This window comes from Mugil cephalus, chromosome 18, assembly GCF_022458985.1.
Source record: "Mugil cephalus isolate CIBA_MC_2020 chromosome 18, CIBA_Mcephalus_1.1, whole genome shotgun sequence".
In the NCBI taxonomy this organism is placed as follows: Eukaryota; Metazoa; Chordata; class Actinopteri; order Mugiliformes; family Mugilidae; genus Mugil; species Mugil cephalus.
The window spans coordinates 21,778,684-21,791,471 of NC_061787.1; the positions used below are offsets into that span (position 1 = coordinate 21,778,684).

General features: G+C 41.2%; 1 protein-coding gene across 1 annotated transcript in view; it reads left to right on the forward strand.

The window, feature by feature from the left end:
* Window positions 1-12,788, forward strand: part of vstm2a (V-set and transmembrane domain containing 2A) — a 75,211-nt gene that overhangs the window by 2,981 nt on the left and 59,442 nt on the right. The window lies entirely within an intron of this gene.

Sequence of the window (12,788 nt, forward strand, 5' to 3'; positions counted from 1 at the left end):
CGACTTGCTTATGCATTGTGTGGCAGGTAGCTGCGTGTCAAGATTGGGAAAGGCTGGCGTATTGTCGAGACAGACATCAAACGATGCTCTTTCTATTTCTGCGATAAATAGGAAGACAGAGATGTTTGTGTGACAGGGGGAAGCTGGGTATCCATGTGGCTTTAATTATTGTTCCATTGTTGCCCGACTCTGAAAGTGGCGTCGGCCGGGCTTTGATGTGGGTTTGATCCCACGTGACTCTTGGATGTGGGGCCGGAGTGGCCTATTGATGCCGGCATCACATTGTTACCCATATTTCTTATCAGAGGAGGCTGCTCGAAAATGAAAGCTGCTGTGTGAGTGTTTGTCCTGCGGAGCTGCGGTCTGAATGGGCCCTGAGTCGAGGCTGTGTGTGGGAGAAGCTGCTCGGGGAAAGCAGCTGGTCTCCTGGAAATTTAGCAGAAACGGCGAGCGAGCAGTGTCTTAGGATGCAAATGTTTATGCAAATCTGGGGCCCGCGCGCGTGAAATGTAAGAGATGTTGGATCTTTTGAAGGGTCGATATGGAGAGAGACAGCAGCTCCGAGCTGAAACGGTGCAGAGGAAGGAAAGTAGGAGTCGGATGATGGATGGATAGTTGGGTGGGTGGATACTTTTCAACTCTTAAGTTTCACTACTCAGCTACACAAACATCTTACTTTGAGAATGCTTTCTTTTTCTTTTCTTATTCAACCCTTTGGATCATTGTGTATAAGGTATAACAGAACCCTACATCCTTCACAGCCATATATAAAAGTGTTTTTGTATTAGAGATGTAAGTTACAGTTACGCAAACATCCGTTCTCCTTGGATTCCACACGCGCCCGTATAACACGGTTAGTCTTAGTATACATACATCCTATGCACCAGCAGAAACTGCATTCAGACCGAAATACAAATAAATAAATACAAAAGAAGAGAATCACGAGACACACTGAGAAACACCCACCCACTGTGCTATTAAACAGTCACGCTGTGTTCCCAGAGCCACTCAGTAAGGTGAGAAATGGATTCCATATATCTGAGGAAGCAGGATTCTCCAGCCGCGTCACGTCTGATGTTTTCCATTTTGAAGCATGATACTTAGCTGTGGTCTTAGGACGTTTCTGCAGTCTGCAAAGTCCAGGGCGACTGAACAAGAGTGGTGATTTCTGAATGATCTTATCATGTTATCTTTCTTTCAACCCTTTTAATAACGCCTGCATGGAGAGATGGCGAGTGAGGAAGTACCTGCCATTAAAATCTAACCTGCTGCTCGTTTTTAGAGGGTTGCTGTGAGTGGCACATTCAGTGAAGAATCCACCTAAAAGTACTATGACTCAACGACTAAGTGCTAACTAACTGTATAAGGCTGTCATTTCATCCGCCATTTACAGGTTTAAATAGATGGAAGTTAAAATGATTTAAACCTCACTCAGGTTTGTAATGAGGACATAACAACTCGCAGCGTTTCAGAATACTCCTAATTGCCTCTTATCCATAGAGTCCATGCTCGTTCTTTTTTGGCCTCACAGTTGGATGCGTTTTTCAGGTGGAAGTTTCCAAAGACTGGCCTGGGGCTGGAGGGTTTTGAGGAATGGGACAGCAGTTGAATTCTGCAAACATGGCAGTGACAACACGAGAAGATTCAACACGTTCGTTTGAACGTACTTAGTAATTTGTATGTGGGGGAATGTGGGATGATCTGAATTTATATCTAATCTATGTGAACGAGGTGAACACATTAAATATTAATATATGAATCAACGATGCTTATAGTACCCTATCTCTTCCAGAAAAAGAATGCACTCAAATGTTAAGGCCACAGAATGGAGAACCACTATATTCCATTTTGTCTGACAGTACCACATATATATATATATATAGATGCTTTATTCCTCCCAAACTGAAAAATGTCACCATTGCAGCAGCGATGTACGAGCATTCGATACCATACAATATATATAACAATAAATACATAAAATCAACCCTAAAACATGCTGTGAAATTATATGGATTTACAACCAATAACCAAACAACCATGTGCAAAATAAATAAATAAATACAATCCAGAGTGTCATCTGTCATATGCTGAAGTTGTCTGAATCTCTTGAGGAGCTCTGTTGTCTGTCTATTGTATGGAGAGTGTCCTCCTCTCCACCACCACCTCTAAAGTTTCCTGTGCGCAGCCAGTGACAGAGCCAGCCTTCCTGATCAGTTTATTCAGTCAAAAAGGAAAGTCTTAAGCCTGACCTTAAACGTAGAGACGGTGTCTGCCTCCCAAACCCAAACCGGGAGCTGGTTCCACAGGAGAGGACCTGTCTCATCGCTTCTTCTTATTCTAACAGTGTTTATCTGCACAGTTACTGCTGGAAATATTCTACATGTGTTTTCATCAAATGTGGAATTGTTGGTGAACTGGCAAATTTTCACTAGCTATCTTAAAATACAATAATAAAACTGCTCAACTATTTAAAATAACAACAAATAAATAAAATAATACACGTTTAACGTTTTTGCTTGGTTGCACAAATATTTATTTTTACATATGAATTAAACGTAAGTGTGTGTTTAGTTTGTGCCACGTCCACTAAATCACACTACCATTAGAAAGAACAGATGATGAATAATAAAACAACAACAACAACGACAATGACAATCTCTGAAACTGCCTCAGACCCAGATTAGGGAAATGGAAAAGAAAACAAACATGTCAATACAAGAGAGCGTCTATTTGGCCTCGGCTTCCACAACAAGCGGTAAATGATTCTTCTCCGGGATTATAAAAAGACACGCTGCCGCTTCGTAATTATGCGCAAACAGAGACGGGCAGAAACAAAATGTTCGAAACTTTCATGACAAAGACGAGCCATGCTGTTGACAGGATTTGCCACACTGGCAATGTTGTTGATTCAAGAAGGAAACGGGGAAAAAAAGAGAAAAAAAAAAGGGCACGGATTCACAGAGAGGAGGGGAGCGAGTGAGAACTAAACATTTGCTGTTAGAGAAGAGGAGCAGATTGCTGCTGAAACGAGGGGTCATCAGCATATGTGGCATTCTGGATGCAGTCTTTTAACTACAGTGCATAGTGACAGTGTGGGCTGTGATACACACTCTATATCTGAACATGTAGTATTTGTTTTTTCATGACGGATGACAACGCTACAGTGCAGCTCTTTATAGAGTGTATTGTGAGAGATTTTCTTAAATGGCTTTGAATTTAAATGCATGCTGTCTATTTTGCCTTTAGATTTATTTCACCATAATATGCTTCGATAATTACTGCTGGTTCAACGATCTACTTTACCAGACTGCGTTGTGAGGAGGTTGAGTTGATGGTGAGGTACAAAAAACACAGGAAACTGACAATAGTTGAAGCGGAGAGTCCAGGGTTGTCTCTGTTATTAAGGTTCAAAAAGTCCAACATTTAGATAAGACAATGCAAAAATATAAGCTGAACTATTAATGTGAAAAGAAAAAAAACATAGATTTACCGTGGCTGTGCCAAACTTTAGTGACTAATTAATATTGTTTTGTGAAAAAAAATATAAAAATGTTAAAAATAATAATGATAAAGTAAAGACTTCTAGTTTTTTAAACCAAATGTCAGCCTAATTAAAGATGGGAGGTTGCTAGGGGAAACCGTCTGGTCATCTCAGCAGCAGCTGGACATGGAGATGAGTGAGATCAGCATCATCATCATCATCACCATCTATATGTTTTTATATATAGTCCCTAAAATAAGAAAAGATAAGATTTATTGACAGTGTAAGAATATCAGTTAACTACAAATAGAATAAGATAAGAGAAGAAAAACTGTGAAAGTTTTATTTGTTTTTTGTTTTTTTAAATTATGTCAGCAAGTCAGCATGTGTACTTAGCAAAGATGCTAAGTACACATGAGATTTACTAATATCGTGAACAATGGCAAACTGTAATCAGAGGATAGTTCTTGAAAAACAAGACACATGAGGATGCTGCGCTTGAGAAAAAAAATATATATATATGTGCAGGATGAAGTAATGCAGAGGGAAGCTGTGTCCTTTGGTTGTGGAGGAAACGCAGTAGTGGTGCTAAGAAATGCAGGTGTTAGAGGCGGAGGGCTGAAGTGTTGATGAAAGCTAAAAATCTGATTGTACGGTGGAAATATGATAATAGCGGGTGTCTACATTTAAAGATGAACTAGTTTATTGGACAGAACGTTGCTGTCTTTTAGGGAGGCTGTGGGAACACAGATATCAATGAATTTCTTAAGCATGAACATTGGTAATACATTTATTAATTTTTTCTTAATAATTTTTTCTTAATCATTAAATGATTATCATCACTCATAGGACCTTATCATAATGTCATGTCTACTGTAAATGTTGTGTTCCCGTGTTCAGCTTCCTGTCAAAACACGTTGCAAAGGCCGAGGAGCCTGTGAAGCTTAACTTAATATTACCGGACTTCATACATCCAGGTTATCTAGTCAGCCCACCTAAATCGCATCACATATCAGTGAGTGCTGTAGTTACTCTCGTGATGTCGTACATAAAAACCAGAGGTGCATCTGTGTGGGCGCTTTCACTGGTGGAGGTAATAAATATATAAACACTAAATCAGTATATCCTGAGGCTGTGGCTTTCTGCTCTGCTGCTTTGACCTCCCCTCTAAACGCGGAAAGCTTAGAAAGAACGGTACATGGCCTCTTGGGTATTGGAAATATCTGAAGGGTATGTCACACACGGTAGACAGGGCCCCATTTCCATGTATTTCAATTTAAAATACATTAGTGATTTTCCACTTTGGTTTCAGACTCTAAATCCCTCTCACTCTGAAGAGGTGGATTCGAATCTTCTTGGGGTTTGATCTCTCTTTTTTATCCAGCTAATCCGGCTGCTGTTGTTTGCCATCAGATCAATTTATTGAGTAAATCTTTACCACCCTGTCCACTGGTAATTCTATTTGGAGTAGGATTACGTTTGGATAAAACGGGGAAAAGGGGGAGAAAAAGCTGAGTTTTATCCTCGGACGTAACTGTTCTGATCCTTGCAGCAAACGCTTGCCAAGTTTTCAGTCGTGCATTTATTATTCCTCTGAATGAACGCATACAAATAAAAACGTCTTTGAATCGGTTTAATCCTGCGGGTTAGCGGGGAAAAAATACGCCTTTGCATATCTGCAATATCAGAGAGCCTACACACCTTGACAGCATGAATTTCAAAGCTGGAGCAAGCGGAGGCGCAAATAATCAGAGATGATGCTGGATACTCAACGCAGATGTGCGCTGTTTAAAAATTCATACCACATTTTATTCCTCAAATACCAGCCAGAGGACATGAATGGCTGCTGCTCGAGTCTAGCCTGGATTTACCTGACCTGTGTGTTGCTAAAAGGCGGCGTTACCAGCGACACAAATGAGAAAAAAAGGCAGGCGTGATGCGTGGCCGCCCTCTGCCAGGATCAGCCGAGGCCTGCAGTAAGAATACAAACGACCATTACATAAAACATCCACCGGCGCACTTTGACCAAAACGCACTCAAGCCACGGTGAGCTTTACCTCTCTTAACAAGTGAGTTTATAAATCCACTGGGTGTATCAGCAAGGAAGCATAAAATCCATCGGCCGCCGTGCTCTCACAGTGACCTTACTGTGTCTGCCTCTCCGCCCCTCCATCACAGCCCGGCTGCCACTTGCGCAACCTTCTCCCACACCCAGGCTGAGATAACTGCTCCCGGAGTCAATAGGATGCACCGGGCATAGTTCCGGTAACTGCTCTCATCAGCCCCGTCGCCCCCCTACGCACGCACACGTCTGTAATGATCTGTAATGGTTTCCAAACGGTTTGCGCTGAACGCCATTCTCCACAGGAGGCTGCTGTTTGTGTGCGAACACGCACCGACACATGAAAGAGCCTGCTGCTTTCATTTCCGTCTAGTGGACTGTGGAGCACTCACTGTCAAGCTCCACTACAGGCACCAGTCATGGAAGAAAGCTTTTTGTATTATTCATTTCTTTATTTATTTTTGTGAAATCAGTGTAAGTTAGCTCACTCCACCGGCATCAAGTCTCACCACTTCTCTAAGGTTTGCTGTAGACGTGGCAAACATGTAGAGCAGCCATCGGTGGATGCACAATTTAAAAATAAAATGCGTGATGAATTGACTGCTCAACAATGGGGAGCTGAAGCAGCTGGGCGTAAAAAGAATCTGCGTCATTTATCTTGATGTCGTCAAAGTGCGTACTGTACGGCTAGTTTAAGCCTCGGTGTCTCTGACTCATACTGGAGACATGACTCATGGAACGTAAACAATAATAAGTCAACTAGTGGTCAAAGAAGTGATACTGAATGCTTTTTTTTTTACTGTTAAAAGGAAGAAGCAAGACACTGAAATGAGAAACTGGTCAGAATTACATCTTTGGACTCAGAGCTTTGGTGTCTGTGCTTGACTGACGGCTGACAAGGGCCTGGTGAATGTTCTTGGTTCTCAATCACGATGAGGCTGGGGATGTCCTGAAGACATTTTTATTTTCTTCCCAAGATTTGATACAATTTTTTTTAATAGTCAGTATGGGCCGATCCTTAAATAACCAAATTTATTATTCCACTGGAGATTGTTAAAGTTCAATAAATCATTCTGTACATGTAGTGTGTAGAGGGCAGTCCGTACCTTGTGTTCCCTACTCCAGAAATGTTCTGGTCATCCAACGCGGCCATAAACTGTTGTTGTTGTTGTTGCTTTGCCTGAGTGGACTCCATAGATACTGTTTAGTATTGAATGATGATCTCCTGAAACCACCTCAACTAGTTACTAACTGCTGTATGATGTTTAGTCAAGTGGTTCCTCCTCTCCTACTTTTGGCAGCTTTGACGCTAGCCAACTGCCACTAAAACAAGAGAGGGAGAAGATATTTTGACGCTACAGGGACATGGTTTTGGTTTATGATAGACCTAAAATATTGTAAATTATTACAGTAGGTCAGACTTTGCTAAAGACTGATTTCCAATGCCTGGTCCCGATACCACCTGGGACATACCTAATTGACACCTATTTGCACTTACGCAGGCGCATACATTCACACACCAGTGTCCAGCTCCAGGAGTACTGGAGCTGGGCACTGGTGTGTGAATGTGACTTTGAAATGTGGTCCATGCACCGGAGATTGAAACTTAACCAAAAAAAAAAAAAATGACACTTTAACATCATCATTATATTAACTACCTCAAATGACTGAAACCATCCTTGAAAAAAAGAATATATTTGACTTTTTGGCCCCAATATGTGGAGCTTATGACCTATAGTGCAGCCAGTCACCAGGGGGAGCTCTACTTTCTTTGGCTTCATGTTTGAGGAGCAGTTCTGCCGGCCACCTTTGTACAGTCTATGGTAGAAACTACTAATCCTGGTACGTAAACCTCTTCAGTGCATTCCTGACACGTTTTCAGCTTCCACACCTGCTACAGCCTGCGGGTCACAATGTGCCTCTTTCCACTGGCCCCGTCCGATGAGACATATGGACGTTATCTTTATTCGAAGCATAAGAAAGAATAAGAACCACCCATGCCTCACATGCAGAATACAATTTTCAGTGAATGTAGGGCTCATCCTTTAAATGGTGGACCGTGAAAAGCAGATCATTTCTTGTTAAATGCTGAACACTGAGGAAAACAGTGGAGAAAGGTTATGCCATGGTTTTCTAGTTAGTGGGCATTTATTCTTTTATAATGGTGCTGGGGTGAGTGTTATGGTTTATGATTGACTGTTCTAGTGTCAGAGGCAATGATAGAAGGAGCTCCGTCAGCCGACTCTGCTGTATCTCAGCAAAAAAAAAAAAAAAAAGTGCTGCTTCTCTATAATGATAAATCAGATTCAGATGCCTGTCTGCTTTTCTCTTCTTTGAGAATCAAAGGGCTGGAATGACTCATTGGACTGCCACGCACCACAAACATAATGCGTTTTGAAATTTGAAGGTCACAGAGAAGATTTTTTACCCTTTCAAGTATTTTAACGGTGTAGGATTTTCACATTTTTAATTTGGTTTGCCTTTAATGGTATTAGGTTTCCCTTCCAGCCTTACAATTCCTGGGATTTTTTTTCCTGGTCTTATTTGAAGATGTGGTTTTCACACATTTCAAAAAGTTAAATAATTTAAAAAAAAATCGAGAAAGAATCACATGCACTGTGCAAACCCGTAAACCGGGTTAATAAATAAGGCCTCTCCTTTCCATTCCTGCACAGTCGCATCCCCCCTCCTCCTTTGAATTCTCCTTACCAACGTGCCAGGAAAACCGTGATGTGGAACTTTAAATGGCTCTGTTGTTCGAGCCAGGGCAGCTTCGGCCATGTCGAGCCCATTCATGTGCTGTGCAGGGGCTGAGATGATGGCGGGAGAGATAAAAGGGATGGGCAGATGGAAAAAACATATGGTAGGTGTGATGCAATAAGGATGCACGAGGCCTCTGGGGAACATTCTGGAAGAGATTCCTACGTGGACGCAAAACAAATCCTCATTTACAGTCCTGTGTGTATCTGGACACCTCCAGACGCGTGTTGGCCAGACTGTATGACATGAACACAGTAGACTCACTGATGCATCAGTGGAGCAAGCTGTCGCCGTTTCTCCACTGTGAGGGTGGGAAAAAAAGATACTACTTCAGCAGCTATGAATGGATAATTATCTGTTTATTAGTAAGACTTGTGATTTTAAGCAGTGTGTCCTGTGGCCTGGACGTCCACTGTCTCTCCATTGGGAACTAATTTTGCTCCAGTGAAAATCTCCCAGGCCAATCAAGCCATTTTGGTGCAGGGCTTCATGCGGTGATAGACCGAAGAGTAACAGTGACTGAGTCATGCACGTCACTTGACTGCCATGAACAAGTCAGCTCTGATTGGTGGTAGGGCTGTTCATTCGCACCTTGGTAACCACACTTATATTCACATTAAACGGGACTGCAGACTTAGGTGGAACAAAACAGTAAGGAAGGACGCAAATGTATATTACTGATTCAAAATGTCAAAAAAAAAAGTGACAATCCAAGGGGTCACTGTTGGAAGAAGGAGTTGGTGAATTTTATAAATTTGCAAAAAAAAAAAAAAAAACATGCTCAGACTGTTACACTAAATGTCTAATGGCGGCAACATCTTTGTCTGTTTTTTCTTTATTAAAATCACAAAAGTTTTAATACCGAGGCCTCTTGGTCTCTAATGAAAACTCACAAATCAAACAGCCCCTCAAGCACCAATAGGAGGAGTTATGCTGCAGCGTACATCCACCATCTACTATTTTGTGGGACAGAAATTCGGTCTGGAACAGCTGCATTAGGAACTGATTATGCTGAGGGTTATGGTCAGAAGAACAATCGACATAGTCGTAGGCATCTGAGCACCATGGAGTTCAATATGTTAACAGCAAAATGTTTCTGATTGGTTGAAGGATTACCCAATTGGGCGGAAAACTTTTTTTTTTCTTTGCTCTTTGTCAGCTGAAACACGCCCCTTAATGAAATGATCAGACCTAAAATAGTCTGGCGCCACCCACTGCTTAAACTTAAAATCAACATAAATGTTGCTTTTATTTTGTACTGCACTGAGCCCCATGTGCTGTCAACCCTTTATTTTAGATTTCTATCTGTGATGATGTGCACCTCACATGCTCGTTATAATCGTGCCAGTCGCGAGTTTATCACCGGCTAAATTATTCAGTCTCACCCTCCTCCAGTCACACAGGGGGCTCCTTTTGTGGCACAACCCCAGTGCCATAAATTAGCATCAGATTAAATTATTTAAAGCACTGTAAATTATTTGAATTCAGTTGTAAGATTCAGTTCTTGAATGTGCCCCCCCCCCCCCCACGCTCAATGTGTCCTTTTTGTACACATTGGCGCTAAAAACTTGATGATGATCTCTTCTAACACACTGTTGATATAAATGCATGATTTCCTAAGAAAAACTCGCTAGATAAAAAAAATACTACAACTATTAAAAAGAAGCTCCTTTCATTGCATCCATCAGTGCCACAGTAAGGAGATAAGATGGAGATTTACCTGGGTGAGAGTTTCTGTAATCGCTATTTTAAATGCACTAAAGGTCAACTTGTCATCGCAGTCTGTGCCAGAAGCCGTTTCCACATATATTATTGATTCAGAAAGAAAAAAAAAAAACAACAAATAAAAAACATTGACAGTCTATCGACATGCACGCCAATCTCTGCTACTCTGTCACGTCTTTTCATCTGCTGCAGCCAATATATTTACCAACAGATTCTCCTTAATCCACCATATTCATCTCAGTGCTTTAATCAGAGGAAGATAATGGGCCAGCGATGGCAGGAAAAAAAAAAAGGGTTTATATACATCACAGAGGGACAGGAAATTAAACAGGGATTAGGGAGATGGTGTGTCCTCGCTTTTTGATAGCAGAGGCAGATTATAATACCGGGGTAATGATGGAGGTGTTAAGGTTCACCGTGACTTTAACACCGTGGAAATCAGCTTATACACACATCTCTCTTTTGTAACATGGATCTGATGCAGGAGCTCTGTTTTTTTTCTTCGTCATCTTCTATTCCTGATAAGCCAGTGAGGTCTGCATCACAAATAGGACCTGCTGCTGCTGCTGCCTCTGAATATGATGCCCGTGCAATTTTCCCACTTCTTCTGAGGCAATCTCTGCATCTCCATCTCATTTTCAAGTCGTAACAATGTTTCAAATAAAGGTTCTTATGGTTTTAAAATGATTTCCCGTCTGCAAGCGTGAACGTCCAGAGCTTCACGCACATTCCACTCTTCTTTTCTTTTAGATTTGACACAGACCCTTTGTTTTTTCCCATCTTCAAGCTTGACATTACATTTGTTCTTATCGTGCACAAGGGTGGAGAATCCGCTGTCACAGAGGCATGGGCGTAAAAGGCAAACTCACTTTATTGCTTTTGGTTGTCGGAGCTGGGGCGGAGTTTACATGTGCCTTTTTTTTTTTTCTTTTCTTTTCCCAACAGCATCCGCAGATAATTCAATCAGGGGATCCTTTGCTGTCACTGGTCTTCTTGACCCCTCCGTTACACTGGCACCAAAAGGAAACCGAATCCATTGGGTGTCACAGCGGCAGTTGTCAGACTCAGACAAGTACTTTTCAAATTGAATCAGACGTCCCTCTAAATGCCCACAGATGATTCCTTTGATGTCAGCCACGTTGCAGTGCCCTTCTCTTCCCAGTAATATTGCATGGTGCAGTGTAGCCTGTTTTTCACATGGACACTTTCATTTTTAAAATTTTAAGATAGAGGTTTTCCTGCTTAAACAGCCATAGATGTGATTAATTATAAAACCCTGACAGGATCCATTAGAGGGTTCTGGGATCAGAAAATATGCCACCAACCGTAACTTAACTTGAATCAGTGGTTCTAAATTGGTTTACTGTAACGGTAAATTATCAATCTGTTTATCAATGTGCATTATCTTGCTTATAATCACATAGTTTGGACTTGGATCAGCAATGATGCCTGCTAGTGAGAAGGTCTGGGTTTGAGTCCAGCTCGGGTCTTTCTAGGGGGAGTTTGGATGTTCTCCGTGGGTCCGTGTGGGTTTTCTCCGGGTACTCCATTTTCCTTCCACCTCCAAAGACATGCTAGTTAGGCTAGTCAGGATAAGCAGTAGCAGAAGATGAGATGAGATTTTGACCTTATACTATTTTCACTAGTGCTTTCACTAGAGCTTCCTAAATTGTATTTCAATGATTCAGTCTGATACATATCTTGAAAGTTATTAGGCACAGAGTGCACTAGCAGGTAACACTTTCAGAGGAACTGTTCCCTTCTTAAATTAGTAACGAGGTTTTTGGAGCCACAGGCATGTTTTATGAGAGTGCCTCGCACTCCTGCAGATGCAGTATAGGTTTCAAGCAGCGCTGGAATCTTTGCACTAAGAAGCAGCACACAGACGGGAGAAGGGTTAAGACAGGTTTGTCCAAAAGATTGTTCAGACTGGTACGTCAAATATGTCAAACATGATGCAGACTCTTCTGCTTAGTCTGTTTTTAATAAGAATTGAAATAAACAACACAGCAGGTAGGAAAAGGGTTGCAGTTGTCTCTTTACTGTTTGGGATTAGCATAAAATAACAGTAAAATAGGTCTTTAGATGGCTGAGGGATGTATCTGCTATGCAAAATATCCATCTATCATCTCCAGTTTCCTCCAATTTCACCTCCAGTTTTTAAAGTTTCTGGATAAACCATGACCTTGATGACTGAGAACCTTTCCAAGACGCGTTGTAGCTACCAGTTTCAACTTGGAAAATCATCTTTAAGATATCCAAGGACTCATATTCAACACACCTTAAAGCCCGATATGATGATAATTAATGAGGAACTAATTAAGACTATGATCGATCTTTGTGTAACTGCTTAAGCAGTATATTGATGCTTTTAGAGAATATTTGCTTGAACAGTTTCATGTCTAAAATGAATGAATTGAATTGCTAACGCTAACCGTGAATGAAGCAAACATTTTATCATGTGGCTAAGGACTGGAAAATTTTTGAATCAATCTGTTCTTAAAACGGAAAAAAACATAAACAAAAAAAAACAAAACATAATGCATAATGTCCACTGTGATAAATTACACAACTCAACTGCGTTTCAAGACTCTGTTAATTGATTTTTATAATGAGCTTAAATTTATCAAAGTCAGTGGCTGGACAGTGTCTTGAACACAAAGGCTCGGTGCGGAACGGTGGCAGAAACAAATGCACATGAAGAAAAAAAAAACACCATACATCAACCATTTGAATATTAAAAGTGTCGAGCGTACAAGA